This window comes from Macaca thibetana, chromosome 7, assembly GCF_024542745.1.
Source record: "Macaca thibetana thibetana isolate TM-01 chromosome 7, ASM2454274v1, whole genome shotgun sequence".
Classification (NCBI taxonomy): Eukaryota; Metazoa; Chordata; class Mammalia; order Primates; family Cercopithecidae; genus Macaca; species Macaca thibetana.
The window spans coordinates 47,863,456-47,881,591 of record NC_065584.1 but is presented as its reverse complement, the minus strand read 5'-3'; the positions used below and the strand labels follow the sequence as shown (position 1 = coordinate 47,881,591).

General features: G+C 38.3%; 1 protein-coding gene across 1 annotated transcript in view; it reads right to left on the bottom strand.

Annotated features, from left to right (window-relative positions):
• The window catches only part of RTN1 (reticulon 1), a 280,433-nt gene that overhangs the window by 260,860 nt on the left and 1,437 nt on the right, over nucleotides 1-18,136 (bottom strand). The gene's annotated exons all lie outside the window — the stretch shown is intronic.

Here is an 18,136-nt window from a genome sequence, read left to right as displayed (position 1 = left end):
GTTCTATTTTTCCTTATGTTATACAGGCACTCCTCCACTTATAATCGGGTTACATCCTCATAAACCAGTCATAAATTTAAAATATCATATGTTGAAAACACAATGTATCTCAAACATTATAGCTTAGCCTCATCTATCTTAAACATGCTCAGAACATTTACATTAGTCTGCAGTTGGGAAAAATAATCTAACACAAAGCCTATTTTATAATAAAGTGTGGAAGACCTCATGTAATTTATTAAGTACTGTGCTGAAAGTGAAAGACAGAATGGTTGTATGGGTACATGAAGTACAGTTTCTACTGGATGCATATTGCTTTTGCACCACTGTAAAGTTAGAAATCTTAAGCTATTTTAAATTGGGGACCATATACATTTTGAAGACAGAAAGCCAGGGAGTATAATAAAGAGCACATGAGACTTGGGAGTCAGAGATGTGGCTTTGCCCTCTCTCAGAATCTACAAATGTAAAATGGGGATCACTCAATAAATGATGTCAGTGTTCCAACCACTTGAAAGAGGTTAGTGGTTATTATGCAAATAAACAACAACTGATAGAGCATAACAATAAAAATAGCAAATATTTATACAGTCCTTACTATGTCTCAAACACTGTTCCAAGCACTTCAAAGAAGCCCACTGAATCCTCAAACCATCACATGGGCACTGAGAATGTGCAAAGCGGGTGGGATCATGGGTAGGTTTTTTTCTCTTGCAAAAGTTTCTTTTATTACTGTTTTTACAATTTTAAAACGAGGCTGTGGAGTTGAGCATTTCTATTTCACTAAGAAACTTGACTGAATTTTCAGTTTTATTATACACAGTTGTCTACTGATTGTTTTCCCCTGCAGTGCAGGGTCATTCGTAGAAAAAATAAAAACAAAAAAACTCCAGGCTGTTGTGATCAACCTATGTACCAACTTTCCCTTTTCTCAACAGAAAATAATGCTTCAAAAGATTCATATTGATGTGATAATACATGGAGCATATCATTCAATATCTTTCAATAAATGTTGTGTGACATTGTCACACAAATGATCACAGTGGAAACACAATCATTACTGTTAGGAAACATAATCATTATGTGTTAAATAATACACTTAAAGGTTGACCTTGATGTCTCCTGTCTGATAGAATGGCGGAGAATTTCATTTTAACAGATTGTTAAAGACTCCTCTTAGAAACCCATGTTCCCGGGAGTTACTATACCACATAGGGGTTAAATAAGCACAGAGCAGATTAGTATAATTAAAAAATAATAGCAACACAAAGAGCCTTGACAGCACATTTACTTTCAAAACAGGGGTTGTCTGGGGCTTATTTCCCTAGAAAGTATATTACTTCTGTACTTCTTTAAAATATGATTTTGTTGTTGTTGTTGTTCCTTAATGTTATTTATAAGAATAAACCAATTTGGCCAGGTGCGGTGGCTCATGCCTGTAATCCCAGCACTTTGGGAGGCCAAGGCAGGCAGATCACAAGGTCAAGATATCGAGACCATCCTGGCCAACACGGTGAAACACCGCCTCTACTAAATACAAAAATTAGCTGGGTGTGGTGGCACGTGCCTATAGTCCCAGCTATTCAGGATGCTGAGGCAAGGGAATCGCTTGAACCTGGGAGGTGGAGATTGCAGTGAGCCAAGATCACGCCACTGCACTCCAGCCTGGCAACAGAGCAAGACTCCGTCTCAGAAAAAAAAAAAAAAGAATGAACCAATTCTTATTTCTGAGAATTGATATGCAAACATCCAAACTGTAAACAGAAACTGCTCGGTTTTAAAATATTGTACAATTTCTAGAAAGCAATATTAGGCATTGGCTCTTTCCAGACTTTTGGTAAAATAGCAACAGTTCTCTAACACCATGGATTCAATTTAAAAGAAACTCACAGAAGTTCAATTCTGGTAATTCAAACATAATGGGTTGTAATTCACTCTTGTATTATCTATAATAAAAGGTTTGCTAAACAAATTGATAGTATAGTAAGTAGTGGCAACTCCAAATTTTCTACATATAATGGCACATAGGGGCTACAATCTAGTTATAGAAGTCAGTTGACTTATTTTGAAGCTGCATTTGCATGAGAAGCACTCTGATTTTACTTTGATGGTATGTTCATACATAAATAAAAGTAGAGCAGATTTTTAAAAACATCATATGCATACTTTACATAAAATTGAGAAAAAATGATCGTCCACATTAAAGAACATATATTTATTGAGGGTGGCATTAGATGGCTGATGTTTTTAGAGGGAGAATTAACATCTTCTCCTAGTCCCACCCCAAACATTTCCTAATAATAATGGTAAAAGACTGTTGTCTAATCTACTTAAAACAACATTTGGTTCCAAAAACTTTGGCAGTGACTGAAGTGTACACAGACTCAGTGAATGATGATACATCACTTACCTGGGCAATGAATATTCACATAGACCCATCATTAAGCCCTTCTCAGAGGCTGAGATTAGCTACTGTTTTCGTAGAGCCATGACTGGAATCCAGTATGGAATCTCCAAATCCAATCTCTTTCTCTCAGTTCTCCATAGTAATCCTCTGAGAGCCACAAATTCTGCTAGAGTATATTCTTGAAATTAATACATCAAAATTTATGGAATGCAGATCTTTTGCCTGATTTAGACTGCTATTCCTCATAGTCTGACCATATTGTTATTTTACTGAATTTATCTATATATTCTTATTACGTATTTGTGTCATCTACCCGACTGCACATTTTGTGTCTGTGGACATATATATATATAGTAAATGCTCAATAAATACTTGTTGAATAAAAAAATGGATGATTGAGATTTTATTGAACGATAAAACTATTGCCCCTGTGTAAACAGTGATCTCTATGAGAGTATCTGGAATCATTGATTTAAGAGTTAGAAAGTTATTTCATTTCCCCATCCATAAAAAACCTCTGAAAAAATCCAGAATTTGTGGGTGTTTGTACAGATTTTCCAGTGGGGGTCTGTGATCATGAAAAGACTTTTTAAATTATTAATCTAATGTATCTTTTCTATTATAACCCCTCTGTCACAGACATGATCAACCCAACTCTGCTACACATCTCCAGTAACAAAAAACTCACTACCATATGAGGCAGTCTAGGCTATTTTGATAGCTCTGATGAATACTAGGCTCTAACTCCTTCCCTGTAACTTCTGACTGACCACAGCTCCATCTGCCAGAGTCACATAAACATGCCCAGAATCTATGCCACTTGACAACCCTTCATGTATTTTTAGACAGCTGTCATAACCCATCCTATCTTCTTTCAAGCAGTCTGTAAACCCTCAGCTCTTTCAACCATAGTCAAGGTTTCTACTATGACTTCTACCCCATCATTCAGTGCACCCAGAACTCTGCCCAGACCTGCACATGTTCCAACCCTCCCATCTTGAGGGTTGAAACAAGTATTTGCAGCTCTCTCCTACTTGTTCTGGGCATCTCGAGTTAACGAGACTAACATTTATCACGTCAGGGACAGCTGCTTCACTCTACTGACTTAAAGTGAACTTAAAGTTAACTAAAAATCCCTGTTTTTTCTCTATTTATGTTGCAGTTCCACCATGCATGGCCCTCCCAGTCTATCCATGCAGTTAGTTTGGGGATGCTATTGCAGGGTTTTGCAATTATCCCTATTAAACTTTTCCTTTTTTTTTTTTTTTTTTTTTTTTTTTTGAGACGGAGTCTAGCTCTGTTGCCCAGGCTGGAGCGCAGTGGCACAATCTCGGCTCACTGCAATCTCCACCTCCCGGGTTCAAGCCATTCTCCTGCTTCAGACTACAGGCATGAACCACCACCTCTGGCTAATTTTTGTATTTTCAGTAGAGATGAGGTTTCACTACACTGGCTGATCTTGAACTCTTGACCTCAGGTGATCCGCACACCTCAGCCTCCCAAAGTGCTGGGATTACAGGTGTGAGCCACAGCACCCAGTAAAACTTTTACTTTTTAAATGCAATTAATTGTTGCTTTTGGCTGAGGTTCTTAAAGATTCTCAAGTTCTGTCAACCCAAGTTTTAACCACTGTCTTTCCCATTCAGATTTATGCTCACCGTAGTTCAGATAGATTTTCATGCAAGCTAATTCCTTATTTAATATGCAACTTTTACTGCACAGATCATAAAATAGATGCTGCGGCTGGGCACAGTGGCTCACACCTGTAATCCTAGCACTTTGGGAAGTCAAGGCAGGCAGATCACAAGGTCAGGAGATCAAGACCATCCTAGGCAACATGGTGAAACCCCATCTCTACAAAAAATACAAAAATTAGCTGGGTGTGGTGGCACCTGCCTGTAATCCCAGCTACTCGGGAGGCTGAGGCATGAGAATCGCTTGAACCCAGGAGGTGGAGGTTGCAATGAGCCAAGATGTGTGCCACTGCACTCCAGCCTGGGTGACAGAGCAAGACTCTGTCTCAAAAAAAAAAAAAAATAGATGCTGCACAAGAAAAGCCTAAAACAGGCAACAGAGTGAGGTAATTAAGAGCATGAACCCTAGATCCAGACTGCCAAGGTTCATCAAATCTGGGTGCTGTCACTTACTAGTTATATGATCATAGGCAGGTCACTCAATATCTCTCTATCTCAGTTTGCTTACTTGTAAAATGGGGTAAATAATCATACCTACTTCATTGAGATTAAGGATAGGATTAAATGTAAAGAGCTCAGAACACATTGTAAGTCCTATAGAAATGCTCGTTTCATAAGTAACTTAGCTTATGTGTGCATATAAGTACAGATCGGAAATCAGTAAGTACTGTAAATGTGGAAAACATCTCAACAACTAAAAGTAGCACTATATGGTTATTTTCCCTGAAGCCCACATCTGGACCAACATAGCTTAGATTTTATGCATTTAGCAAACATGAGGCAATACACCTGGTCAGTCTGTTTTCACTGTACCTTATTAATATGAATACTCAATGAACATCTGAAAAGGGGAACACGTCCTATAAACATTCCTGTGCTGCAGAGAACAGGGATTTTATTATTTATCCCCTTTTATTTTCTCTCTGTTTTCTTTCTGTTGTTGAGATTGGTCATTTCTATTGTTTCTCTTCAAATTCACTAACACTTTCTTCTTTCCTCTTCACTCTGCTGTTAAGCCCATCTACTGAGGCTTTTATAAAAATTATCTCGATTACTGTATATCTTAGTTCTAAAATTCCAATTTAGTTCTTCATAGCTTTTACTTCTTTGGTGAGACTTTCTATTTCTTTGCTGGGACTTTCTATTTCTCTGCTGGGGACTCTCTATTTTATTATTTATTTCAAGTGTGTTTGTAATTGTTGAATAATTTTTGTGATGGCTACATTAAAATCCTTCTCAGATAATTCTACCATCTGTGTTAATTTGGTGTCGATTGTCTTTTGTCATTCAAGTTCATATCCTACTGGTTCTTGTAATTTTCCATTAAAACCTGGACATTTTTGGTATTATATCTTGAGACTATGTATCTTACTTAAATAGAAGTCCACGTTTTCCACTCAGTCTCATCATTGAGCAGTGGTGAAACTCCTGACTCTCCTCTAGGCTTCCTCTAACACCATATTAGCTGGCAGGCAAATCTCCCTACTTAGCTTCTGCGGTGGGCATGGAGGTGGGACCTCAGTTTATTTCATGGTGTTTGGCTCGATACAGTGATTATTGTCTAAAAGTTTTCTATCCTGCTAGGTTGCCCTTTTCTGATCCTTTCACTAGAAACACCCATTTTTTTGTGGGTATTTTTTGTCTGTGCCCATTGGCATTTTCTGCTTGCTGGCTTCTCCAGTATCCAGCCTGAGATATAGGATGAAAACAGAAAACCCCGAGAACCTACTGCTGTGTCCTTCCACAGGTCCCATGGTCTCTAGTAAGTCTGCCTTCTTCTCTTCATTCACCTTTCAGAGACCCTTTCTATTTATTTCACATGAAATGTCCAGGATTTTTAGCTGTATTTAGCAGAAGAGATACAGACCCCATCTTTCTAGAGCAATCATGCTTTTATGTAAGACATTAATCTACTGAGTTAAAAGACTAGCCTGCAGATTCTCACAAGCCCACAGGGCCAGTTGATTTAGCCCTGTACTTGGGCGTAGCAGGAGCTAGCTTTCACTGTGTTGCCTTCTCTAGTAAGAGAAGCAGCCTCTTCCAGACCAACTCCCACACATACCTGGGACAGCTTCCTAGGCTTATTGCCCTTCCACTGAACAGGAGAATCAGAATAGATTCCATCTGCTGTCCTCCCTCATTCCAGCTGGTACCCATGGGCACACCTCAGCCCTGTACTCACAGATCATTCATCAGGACATGGGAAATGCAGCAGATCACCACTCCTACTGCCCTCCTCCAAAATATCTTCCCATGTGGATTACCAAAACTGACTTATCTCCACCCCCATCCTTCCTGGCTCTACTGTCCTTCCCCATTGCTATTTGGCTGAGGTCCAGCTGGACACAGCAAGCATTTTATAGTAAAACATCTAAGGCTGAGGTTCTTTCTCAATCTTCATTCTCTTCAGCATCTGACACTGCTGACCAGGCTTCCTATTAATAGTACCTTACAGATACAGAGTTATTTGCCATTTCCATACATCTTCTTACGTTATCTCATTTTATCTTCATATAACCCTGTAAGATAGCCAGAATGGTATTGTGTTCATGTTATGTCATATATGAAGAAACTGATACATAAAGCAGTCATATGACTTGCCCACATTGACATGATATTAGGTACCAAAGCCAAGGCTAGATAAATCTGATTTCTCAGTCAGGACTCATTCTGTACCATGTCATCTTGGCTTCTGTGATACTATAATAACAGGAGTACCTGTAGTTACCATATGATTGCCAGGCACTCCACAGGATCTAATACCATATATACCTACTATAGAATATGAGGCTCAGGGAGCTTAAAGCTAAAGCTTTAAGCTTTTTAAAATGAGGGGCAAGGAGCATTTCCTCTGTCTCTGGCCCTCTGTCCTTTCCATACTACATAATCGCTATGGCTTCTCTTCTAATTTTCTAAATCCATATCAACAATCCTGTTTTCACCTGCAAAATCCATTTCTTTATCTACAGTTGCCAAGTAGAAATTTCCATTCAAATGGCTTGTCATCATTTCAAGCCTCATATGACTAAAAGTGAATTCATTATCCTCACTCCTCTAGCCAGTTCCCCCTCCCACCCTTTATAGCATAACTTTCTCCCAGCCATAGGGCACAAAACTGTAGTCATTTTTGATTTATTCCTCCCCTCGTCCCCAGATCATGTCTGTTAGTCACAAAGTCCTGTTGACTGTTCCTGTGAAGCCTCTCATCTTTCTTCCCATATACCTCCCTCTTTATTCCCATGGCTACTTATTCAAGGCCCTGAAATTGATGTTACTGGGTTGGCTTTCTTCCAGCAAAACTCACAGGTTTTAGGATTATCCTCATTGAATTCATCTTCTGTTCTACTGTCAGACTAATCTTCCTTAACATAGCTCTGTGATATTACTTCCCTTACATATAAGCCTGCAAAGATCCCAGAATCCATAGAAAAGGAGACTAGAGTTCTGTGTAGCCATCAAGCCCCCCAGAATCTTCTTTCTCCTCATCTGGATGAGCTATGAAACTGAGCTCATCATTGCTCACTTCCTTATCATCATCCCCATACTCAGACTGCCTTTCTGCTCACTTCTGCCCCCTTCCAATTCTATCCATTCTTCAAGAGACCAGGTACATTGGAACCCATACAGTCACGAAATTCCTATCACACATATAGTTTCTACCATCCATCCAAGCAACAAGCTGCATGCTGACCTGAGTTATTCATCTTTGCTTTGTGGGAGTCCGCCATATCTCCCAACTGGATGGTAATAAGCCCAGGAAGAAACGGGGAAAGGGGACATGGCTCATGCTCCTCTATTCCCCACATCTCCTATAAAATGCCAAGCATGAGCAGGAAAGCCAATAAATCAGTGATTCTTATAGCTTTAATATGCACCTGGTAGGCTTGTTTCCCTAGGATGAGGTCTGTGGTCACCCCACGTGATATTGGAGCAGGTAGTTTACAGGCCGTATTTTGAGAAGCCCTGATTTTTTCAGAGTGAGTTGAAAAATTTATGCCGAAGGCAGACATGACATTGTTTTCTATTCCTTTGCTTATCAACTAGATCAGGAATCATTCAAATATATATAATTTTCTGTTGTTCAAGAGTAGTTTAAAAAAAACAAACAAACAAAAAGAAAGCCAAAGATTTGCTATGCATAAAACAAAATTCTAGGAATTTTGGAGAATGTGACATTCAACAAATTTTCGAAATTCAGAAAGCAAGAATTTGGTCTATAACTGATTTTACAAAAAATCTCATGCAATAGATGAATTAGAAAAGGCATTTGGGGATTGGATGTGGAAATTGGAATGGAGAATTCTTCCAGCTAAAAATTTAATTCAGTAAGCAACCCAGGAAATATGGTTTTCCAATGAATAATCTGCCATAAATATATAGATAGTGAGGCAGAGAAAGAAGGAAAGGATCTTATGATGCTTTTAGCATTACAAAATTATTTAATGAATTTCCAAAACATTTTAGAATATGTTGAATATTTATGAAACTAGATTCAGTAAAAAATGAAGAAGATAGTTCAGCAAAAAGAATAAAAGAGATACTTGCAGATAGCATATTTTATATTTATGCTAATAATCCAAAACTGGATAAAATTATGTAGTTCTTAAGAAGCAAATATGTCACATTACGGAGTTTTCTTGACAATGGAGAACTAGAGGAGGATTTTTAAAAGGCCACAATTCTGTGAAAAGCACATTTTAAGTAGTCAATTTGGGATAACTATGGTTTTTGTGATGGACAGTTTCCAGTTTCATTAGTGTGTGGTTCATTTTTGAGAAATATGTAATAATTTTAAAATAATGATATGGCTTGGCTGTGTCCCCACCCAAATCTCATCTTGAATTCCCACGTGTTGTGGGAGGGACCCAGTGGGAGGTAAATGAATCATGGGGCAGGTCTTTCCAGTGCTGTTCTTGTGAGAGCAAATAAGTCTCATGAGATCTGATGGCATTATAAAGGGGAGTTTCCCTGCCCAATCTCTCTCTTTGCCTACTGCCATCCATGTAAGACACGACTTGCTCCTCCTTGCCTTCCACCATGATCATGAGGCCTCTCCAGCCATTTGGAACTGTTAAGTCCATTAAACCTCTTTCTTTTGTAAATTGCCCAGTCTCGGGTATGTCTTTATCAGCAGTGTGAAAACTGACTAATAGAGTAAATTGATACCAGTAGAGTGGGGTGCTGCTGAAAAGATACCAGAAAATGTGGAAGCAACTTTGAAAGTGGGTAACAGGCAGAGGTTCGAACAGTTTGGGGGACTCAGAAGAAGACAGAAAAATGTGGGAAAGTTTGGAACTTCCTGGAGACTTGTTAAACGGCTTTGACCAAAGCCTGATAGCAATACGGACAATAAGGTGCAGAATGAGGTGGTCTCAGATGGAAATGAGGAACTTGTTGGGAACTGGAGCAAAGGTAACTCTTGTTATGCTTTAGCAAAGAGACTGACAACATTTTGCCCTTGCCCTAGAGATTTGTGGAACTTCGAACTTCAGGGAGATGATTTAGGGTATCTAGCAGAATAAATTTCTAAGCAGCAAAGCATTCAAGATGTGACCAGGGTGCTATGAAAAGCCATCAGTTTTATAAGGGAAACAGAGCATAAAAGTTCAGAAAATTTGCAGCCTGATATAATGCGATAGAAAACCCCATTTTCTGAGGACAAATTCAAGTCAGAAGCAGAGATTTGCATAAGTAACGAGGAGCCAAATGTGAATCCCCAAGACAATGGGGAAAATGTCTCCAGGGCATGTCAGAGGTCTTCACAGTAGCCCCTCCCATCACAGGCCCCAAGGCCTAGGAGAAAATGATTTCCCAGGTGAGTCCAGGGTCCCGTGCTATGTGCAGCCTAGGGACTTGGTGCCCTGCTTCTTAGCCACTCCAGCCATGGCTGAAAGGGGCCAACAAGCTGAAGCTGTGGCTTCAGAGGGTGCAAGCCCCAAGCCTTGGCAGCTTCCATGTGGTACTGAGCCTTCAAGTTCACAGAAATCAAGAATTGAGGTTTGGGAACCTCTGCCTAGATTTCAGAGGATGTATGCAAGTACCTGGATGTCCAGGCAGAAGTTTGCTGCAGGGATGAAGCTCTCAGGGAGAACCTCTACTAGGGAAGTGCAAAAGAGAAATGTAGGGTCAGATCCCCACACAGGCTCCCTACTGGGGTACCACATAGTAGAACTGTGAGAAGAGGGCCACTGTCCTCCAGACCCCAGAATAGCAGATCCACTGACAGCTTGCACCATGTGCCTGGAAAAGCCACAGGCACTCAATGCCAGCCTATGAAAGGAGCCAGGAGGGAGTCTGTACCCTGAAAAGCCACAGGGGCAGAGCTTCCCAAGACCATGGGAACCCACCTCCTGCATCAGTGTGACCTGGATACCCAAGACCATGGGAACCCACTTCCTGCATCAGTGAGACACGGAGTCAAAGGAGATCATTTTGAAGCTTTAAGATTTGACTGCCCTGCTGGATTTCAGACATGCATGGGGACTGTAGCCCCTTTGTTTTGGCCAATTTCTCCCATTTAAAATGGTTATATTACCCAATACCTGTACCCCCATTGTATCTAAACAACTAAGTTATTTTTGATTTTACAGGCTTATAGGCAGAAGAGATTTGCCTTGTCTCAGATGAGACATTGGACTATAAAATTTTGAGTTAATACTGAAACGAGTTAAGACTTTGAGGGACTGTTGGGAAGGCATGATTGGTTTTGAAATGTAAGGACATGAGATTTGGGAAGGGCCAGGGGCAGAATGATATGGTTTGGCTGTGTCCGCACCCAAATCTCATCTTGAATTCCCACGTGTTGTGGGAGGAACCTGGCGGGATGTAATTGAATCATGGCACAGGTCTTTCCCGTGCTATACTCATGATAGTGAATAAGTCTCACAAGATCTGATGGCATTATAAGGGGGATTTTCCCTGCCCAATCTCTTTGCCTACTGCCATCCACGTAAGACATGACTTGCTCCTCCTTGCCTTCTGCCATGATTATGAGGCCTCTCCAACCATATGGAACTGTAAGTCCACTGAACCTTTTTCTTTGTAAATTGCCCACTCTTGGGTTATCTCTTTATCAGCAGTGTGAAAATGGACTAATACAAGTAATAATGTAACAATAACAATGTCAAGTTAGGAATTGTCTTTGAGGAAGATATAAACATCTTAGTGTAACCAATGACTTTCTTTCTGCATTTCCCCCATTAAAACAGCAACCTGGCTTTTGCTTGAATGTCATTAACTGGGAGAGAATCTCTCTTTTCTGATAAGTTCTAATTATTAGAATATTTTCTTTCATTCAGAAGAAATCTAGTTCTCCAAATCACTAGTTCTAATTTTGCTCTGTGAAATCAGCCGGGTCAAGTCTTCTTCCTTTGCTTCGTGAAAGTTCTTCTAGTATTTAACATTCAGATCTCCATTCTTTTCTTTTGGATAAAAATTCTTAATTTCTTTAACTATCTCTCAAACGTCATGTTTTCCAAAAGCCTCCCAATTGCCCTGCTCTCACTGTATTATAGCTCGTCAATGTCTCTCAAAGCATGGCACCTAACCTTTAGTATGAGACTCCAAATTTGGCCTGACTAGAATAGAATATAGGGGAGCTATTACCTCGTATAATGTGCACCTGAGACTTTCTATTAATACTACCTGAAATTATGTAAGATATTTTAGTACTTTCACCATACCACTAGCTCATATTTAGCTAATTACAATCCTCAAAATTCCCAACCCCCACCATGAACTATTTTAAGTTGCATCTCCTACGTTCTATACATATTAAATAGAAATTTCAGAACTTATAGTCAAGATTTTACATCTATAATGTTACAGGCCACTGTTTCCCTCTAAAAGCCCCTAGGCAGAATCCTAGGCCATTATGTCCCTTCCTAAAGATATCCATTAGCGTCTGGTTTACTGTAACTCCCAGGATCTGTCATGGTTCATTGTGATGTCATAAATCACACAGGTGACTGTTTCACTCCTATTTTCACCTTTCTTCTGGACTCCTCCAACGATCTTTTCTTCTGGAGTCTCTTTCAGTTTTCCTACTTCATTGCCCACTTTTACTCAGTTTTCTTTGAAAGACCTCTGAATATTTGAGTGACCCAGGACTCCTTGACCTCGTCACTGTCAACACTCACTCCCTTGGTGATCTCATCTCTATACAAACAACTCCCAATGTATACGTGCAGGTCAGATCACTCCCCAGCCCCACTCTACACTGCTTACTTGATGTCTCCACTTGGACATCAAACAGACATTCAAAAATTAACATTTGTAAAACCAAACTCCTGGTTTTTCCCTAAAACTTGCTCTTCCTAAAGTCTTCTCAACCCCAGCTAATAACAAGTCCATTCTTGTGTTTACTCAGGCCAAAAATCACGGCACATCCCTTGTGTTCTTTCTAACACATTATATACATTCAGAATATATCTAGAATCCAACCACTTTTCACCTCTTCCAATGCTGTTACTCTGGTGCAAGCCACCATGATTTCTTTCTCAGATTATTGCAATGGCCTACTAGTAGGTCATTCTTGCTCCACACCAACCACCACCACCCCCATGTTAGATTCTCAATACAGAGACTAGAGTGAGTCATTAAACTTAAAACTGAACTCTAAATATGTTCCTTCTCTATTTAACACCTCTCCCATTCCTGTGGCTCTCATCACACTCAGAGTAATATTCAAAGCTGTTATAAGGGCCTACAGGACCTAATCTATCCATTCCACTCTACCTCTGACCCTTTGCTCATCCTCTATCATTCTCCCCTTGCTTACTCCACCTCATGGCTCTTCCTGTGGTTCCTTGAATGTGCTAGGCACACTCCCACCCAGGACCTTTGCAACGGATATTCCCTCTGCCCAAAATGTTCTTCTCTCAGACATCTGCATGACTGTTCTGTCACTTTCTTCAAGTCTCTGCTTTAAAGATACCTTATCAAAGAGGTCTTCTTTGACTAACCCTCTCATTCCCATTACTCTGTTTTGACCTTTTTCATAATACTTATCATCCCTTGATATAGATGTTCTGGTCTCTGTTGCCCTTCCTTACTCTCTCCTTGCCCCTACCAAGAAAAAAAGTATATTTTATGGATGAAAGGCTTTTATCTGTCCTTTTCTGTACTATAATCCTCAGTGCTTAGACAATGCCTGACATATAGCAAGAGTTCAATAAATAGTAGTATAATCATAAGTAATGCTCTCTTGCTGAAACTAATTACAATGGTTACCTCTGGAGAGGAGCAATGGACTGTTGAAAGGTAAGGTGTGAAGACTTCCTTTTCTCTGCTTACCCCTTTGCACCTTTTAGATTTTAATACCATGTATATGTATTTTCTACCCTCCCCCAATTTTTAAATTGGGGCAAAAATAATTTTAATAAACAGATTTATCTTGTTGCTTTTGAATAAACATTAAAATCAAGATTCTTTTTCATAGCAATGCTACCCTGTAGCATATCAGCTATCCTTTGAAATTTTGTGCAGTTTATAAATTAAAGAACATGCTTTCTATATCTTTATGTAAGTTGAGCATTTTGTAAGTTCCTAGAAATAGGAAGTGCTACATGCGTGTTGGTAATTCAAAATCTGAAAAAGAGGGAAATAATGTTGTACAGGCATTATGTTTTAGTGAACTAGAGGGAATTTCTGAACAACATTTTCATTCTTTTCTAAGGGTCTATGAATATTTAGCATAATAACACATTCTTAGATTCTACCAGCAATCAGTGTCAAACATACTGGTTTATAAGTTTTAAGAATCCACCATTTTCCCCTTTTTGAAAATCACTTATCAAATTCAGCTTTTCTAGCCCTAGTCTTATTCTCCAAAGATACTGGGAATGAATTTAAAGCTGCTCAGCACACTCATTCAATTCCATGAGATGTAAAGTAGTTGGATGTGAAGAACTGATCTCATCAAAGTAGTAATACAAGATTTTACCTTCTGTTTACTTATCCTGGGATCCAGGTATCTCTTTCTGTATGTTTCGATTTTCCAACTTAACAATCACTGTCCATTTTAAATTAGGGAGCTCAAATAAGAATTGAGAAGCTCTTCCCTCCCTTTTCTCATATCCTAACACTACAGCATCTTCCACAAACAGTGGGCCTCTCTGGCTCGCACTCTTCTCACCGTTCTCCTTGCCCTCAAATGTTATTTAACCAAACAAAACTGGTTGTCTTTCATTTTTGGATCATGTTCTTTATAATGACTTTAGTGCACAGCATTCCTATATAGATATATTAGTCTCTTGAAATGTCTTTTATTTTCACTGCTCTCTGAATTTTCCAGCATCGTTTTCAAAACTCCCTTAGTCACCACTGAAATAATCTAATTGTTGAATAAAATCACAACTAACTAATCCAAAGATCTTGATGTAACATTTAGCCAGTTATTTCTTTGAAGATGCAGAGAATGAGATAGATGATAGAAATAAAGGGAGAGAAAGATTTTCTTTTTCACAGCTAGACAAAAAGGCAGATTTTGTCTTTCACAGTCTGAGCAAGCTGTGCTCATATTTACTTATCCTGTGTTGATCTCAGAACACTAACTCATACCCTTGTGCCCATGGGGTTAGATTATTATAATTCCCTTCTAGTCAAGCTTCCAGCAATAACTTGGGAATGAAGAAAATGAAAAATAACACGAAAGGAACGATTTGGCTAAAGTAAATACTGTGAATCAGAAAGGTGCACATGTTTTAGGAAGCCATGACCAACCTGTATTTAGCACAGATCCTTACACAAAGGAGGCATTTAATATGTCTACTAAGTTGAATTGAACTGCAATGGTTTCTCACTTTACAAAAGATAATAAAAGCTTTCTGTAATCCCTGTAATCCACGCTCCCAGGGATAGACAATAAAATGGGCAAGATAACCAACAACCCTTCCCTCAACCCTCAGAATCGGAAGTAAAAAAGAGGAGAGAGGAGAGCCTACGACCAAGGTAATGAGCAGGGTGGTTTTGTTGGAACAGTAAGTTCATGAAGGGAAAGTTAAGCTGAAAGCCTTTATAATATTTATCAATGTATTTTTAAAGTATGTAAGCATCTCTAAATTTTAACTTAACCTAATTTGAATTCCCTGTATTAAAGAATATATATTGTACTTACTTACAGAAATGGTATTGATTGTATCTAGAGGATATGCCCAGAGAAATAAATTGCATTCGTTTTCCAAACTCTTTTATTCATCTTATATGTTTCTTTAAAAATAGTAATAGCAAAGTGTAATGTTCCTTACCATTTCAATAGAACTGTAGCTTTCTCAAAAGAAAGAAGATTGAAATTTATACCTTCTGAAGGGGATTACCTGGAAATGACTCCAAATAAAAAATGTCCACACATCTGTCAAACACATCCAAAAGTGAAGACAGTTAATCTAGCCTCCAAATGGAATTTAGAAGATGACTAGCAATGTGTTATAGTTCTTTAGATTTGTTATATTAAATAGAATAAACACAGGGTATATGAAACCTTCTGAAAGTTATTTAAATCATGATAGACTGAGAATAGTTTTTCCAATACAGCATCACATTTAGCATTTGAAAAATGCAGACATATAAACAATATGGTCCATGGGAAAGTAAATTGGAAAATGCTTTTTGTAATTATCTTGAAATTTAAGTCAAATTATCTATAAATTGATATCACTGCAGCAAATCATATTGGACTGATTTTTCCTGACCATTCTCCATCATGTTCTTGATTTTGCTTTCCATATATTAAGCAGTCAATGAGTTAATTTCCAAAGCATGCAATGAGTTAACTTCTATTTCATTTTGTTCAAATGTTCTATTTAAAATTCTTTCTTTAAACAAAGGACCATTCTTTTTTCCTTTTGTTATTGTATGCTCCTTTTGAATAGTTTCCAGGAATAAAATAACTGATCATGAAAAAACAAAACAGTTGCTCTTAACATTCTTTGTATAAAGTTATTAGATGATGGTACTTGTATGATTAACACTAACATGTTGTAGTTACCACGGTGTATTAAATGTTCCCTTGTCAACAGACATAATTTCACATGTCCATTATCAATTTAGAAATGAAGTTGTAATTTTAGAAGACAGTGTTATTTTGTTGAGACTATTTCCACGCCACAAAAGGGACAGAAGCAATGAGAATACCTGAAAATAGAGGACGGATGGCGTTTTATGGTGCAGTTTTAATGATGTTTAAACATATATTCATTCCAGGACACTGCTGAGAAATATTTTTGGAAATGTTCCTGGGAGAATTTTAATTACCATCGATGTATAAAAATAAATAACAGAATATCTGTCCAGATGGCATGATTGGTGATGTTTTTCAGAAAAACAGTTTTTAAAACATCAATATCTGTCTTAAATTTCCATCTGAAAAAGAAACAAAATCTGTTTACAGTGCATCACACTCGAAGTCTAAGTTAGTTCTTAGTTTGAGTTGAGTCCCAAAAAGCATCACTCTTTAAAAAAAAAAAAAGCACTCTTCTGCCATGTGGGGACACAGTGAAAAGACAGCTGTGTATGGACCAGGAAGCAGACCTTCACCAGACACCATTTCTACCTTGATCTTAGATTTCTCAGCTTCTAGCACTGTGAGAAAATAAATTTCTGTGTATAAGCCAAAAAAAAAAAGTAAATTAAGAAATACAGTGTAAAGTAGTGTGCTTAATAGGCGTCTCTGATACAATTGAGGGCTGACCTGCTAACTTTGCTTATAGCAATAGAACTGCCAAAATAACAGACCAGGAAGTTGGACAAGATTTCTCTGGAATTTTAAGATCTAGCTATTTATTTATATATCATTTCTGGCATTTGAGTCTCTTATAGCAGCACATCCAGTCTACTTAATAAGAAACATAGAGATTTAAGACATTAACCAATCAACAACTATATCAGAAATTCCTTCAAGCCACAATCATAAACTAAAAAATTTCTATATAAATATGCAAAATGTGTTCCTTCCATCTTTCTTCATTCTTCTCCTATCCAAACGTAGTAGTATCATGTTTGATTTTATTACTATATTTGTTGCCTAGGATAGAAAACCCTAAACACATTCAATAAAGCAAGGTATTTCTATAATAATAATACTAAAAATGCCAAATGCATTGTTACTTATTACAGCCACTTTTCTGTAACAATGCACTATACATTTTGAAATTGCTAAAAAGTAAATTTTAAATGATTTTACCACAAAAAATAAGTACATGAGATGATGGATTTGTTAATTAGCTAATCATTTGACAATGCAGACATATATCAAAACATCACACTGTACCCCACAAATATATATTCTAAGCATTTCCTATATAATAACTTTTGTGGATATGTTACTGAACATGGGGCACTTAGCTTCCCTTTTCTAGTTCACATAATCTTGGTGGCATTAATAGGAGGTGGGTAATGTTTCATAAAGAAACGATTTACTTTGATTACAGTGGATAAAGATTCTGAACTATGAGCAGTCTAGCCTCAGCAAAGAATGGTAAAGACAAAAACTACCTTCCTTTGTCTATTATCATTTGCCATCTTCTTTTGCAATTATAAAGAGTTTTGTTTCCATTTGGATGCAGAAGTTGAAGGAGAGACTGCGCAGCCATTCTCAGACTTAAATCCTTCCCCACCCCCAGGGATATAATAACTAACATACAACCACTGGCGTTTGGCGTTGGGGCTTTTGAGTACTTTTCTTTCTTTCTTTTTCTTTTTTCTTATATAGGGTCTCCACTTTTTCTCTTCCCTTCAGGATATTGACAAATTTTATCCAACGCATTCTCCAAACCTCTTTTCCCCAGCTTAGATCTTTTGTACCAGGGCGGTTAATTACGATTACCTTAGGCATTCCACATAACCCTTAAGAGAAGCTTACGAAAAGGGGTTTCTTTAAATCAACCACCAAGAGCACACACACCAGTCACACTCCCCTTCCCCTCCTCTGGGAGCACCCACCACCCCAGGCCTTCTAGCTCTACATTGCCAAAACTACACAGCTCCCACTCCACCATAGCAAAGCTTTCTCAGGAAAGAGCACCACACAGCATCCCCT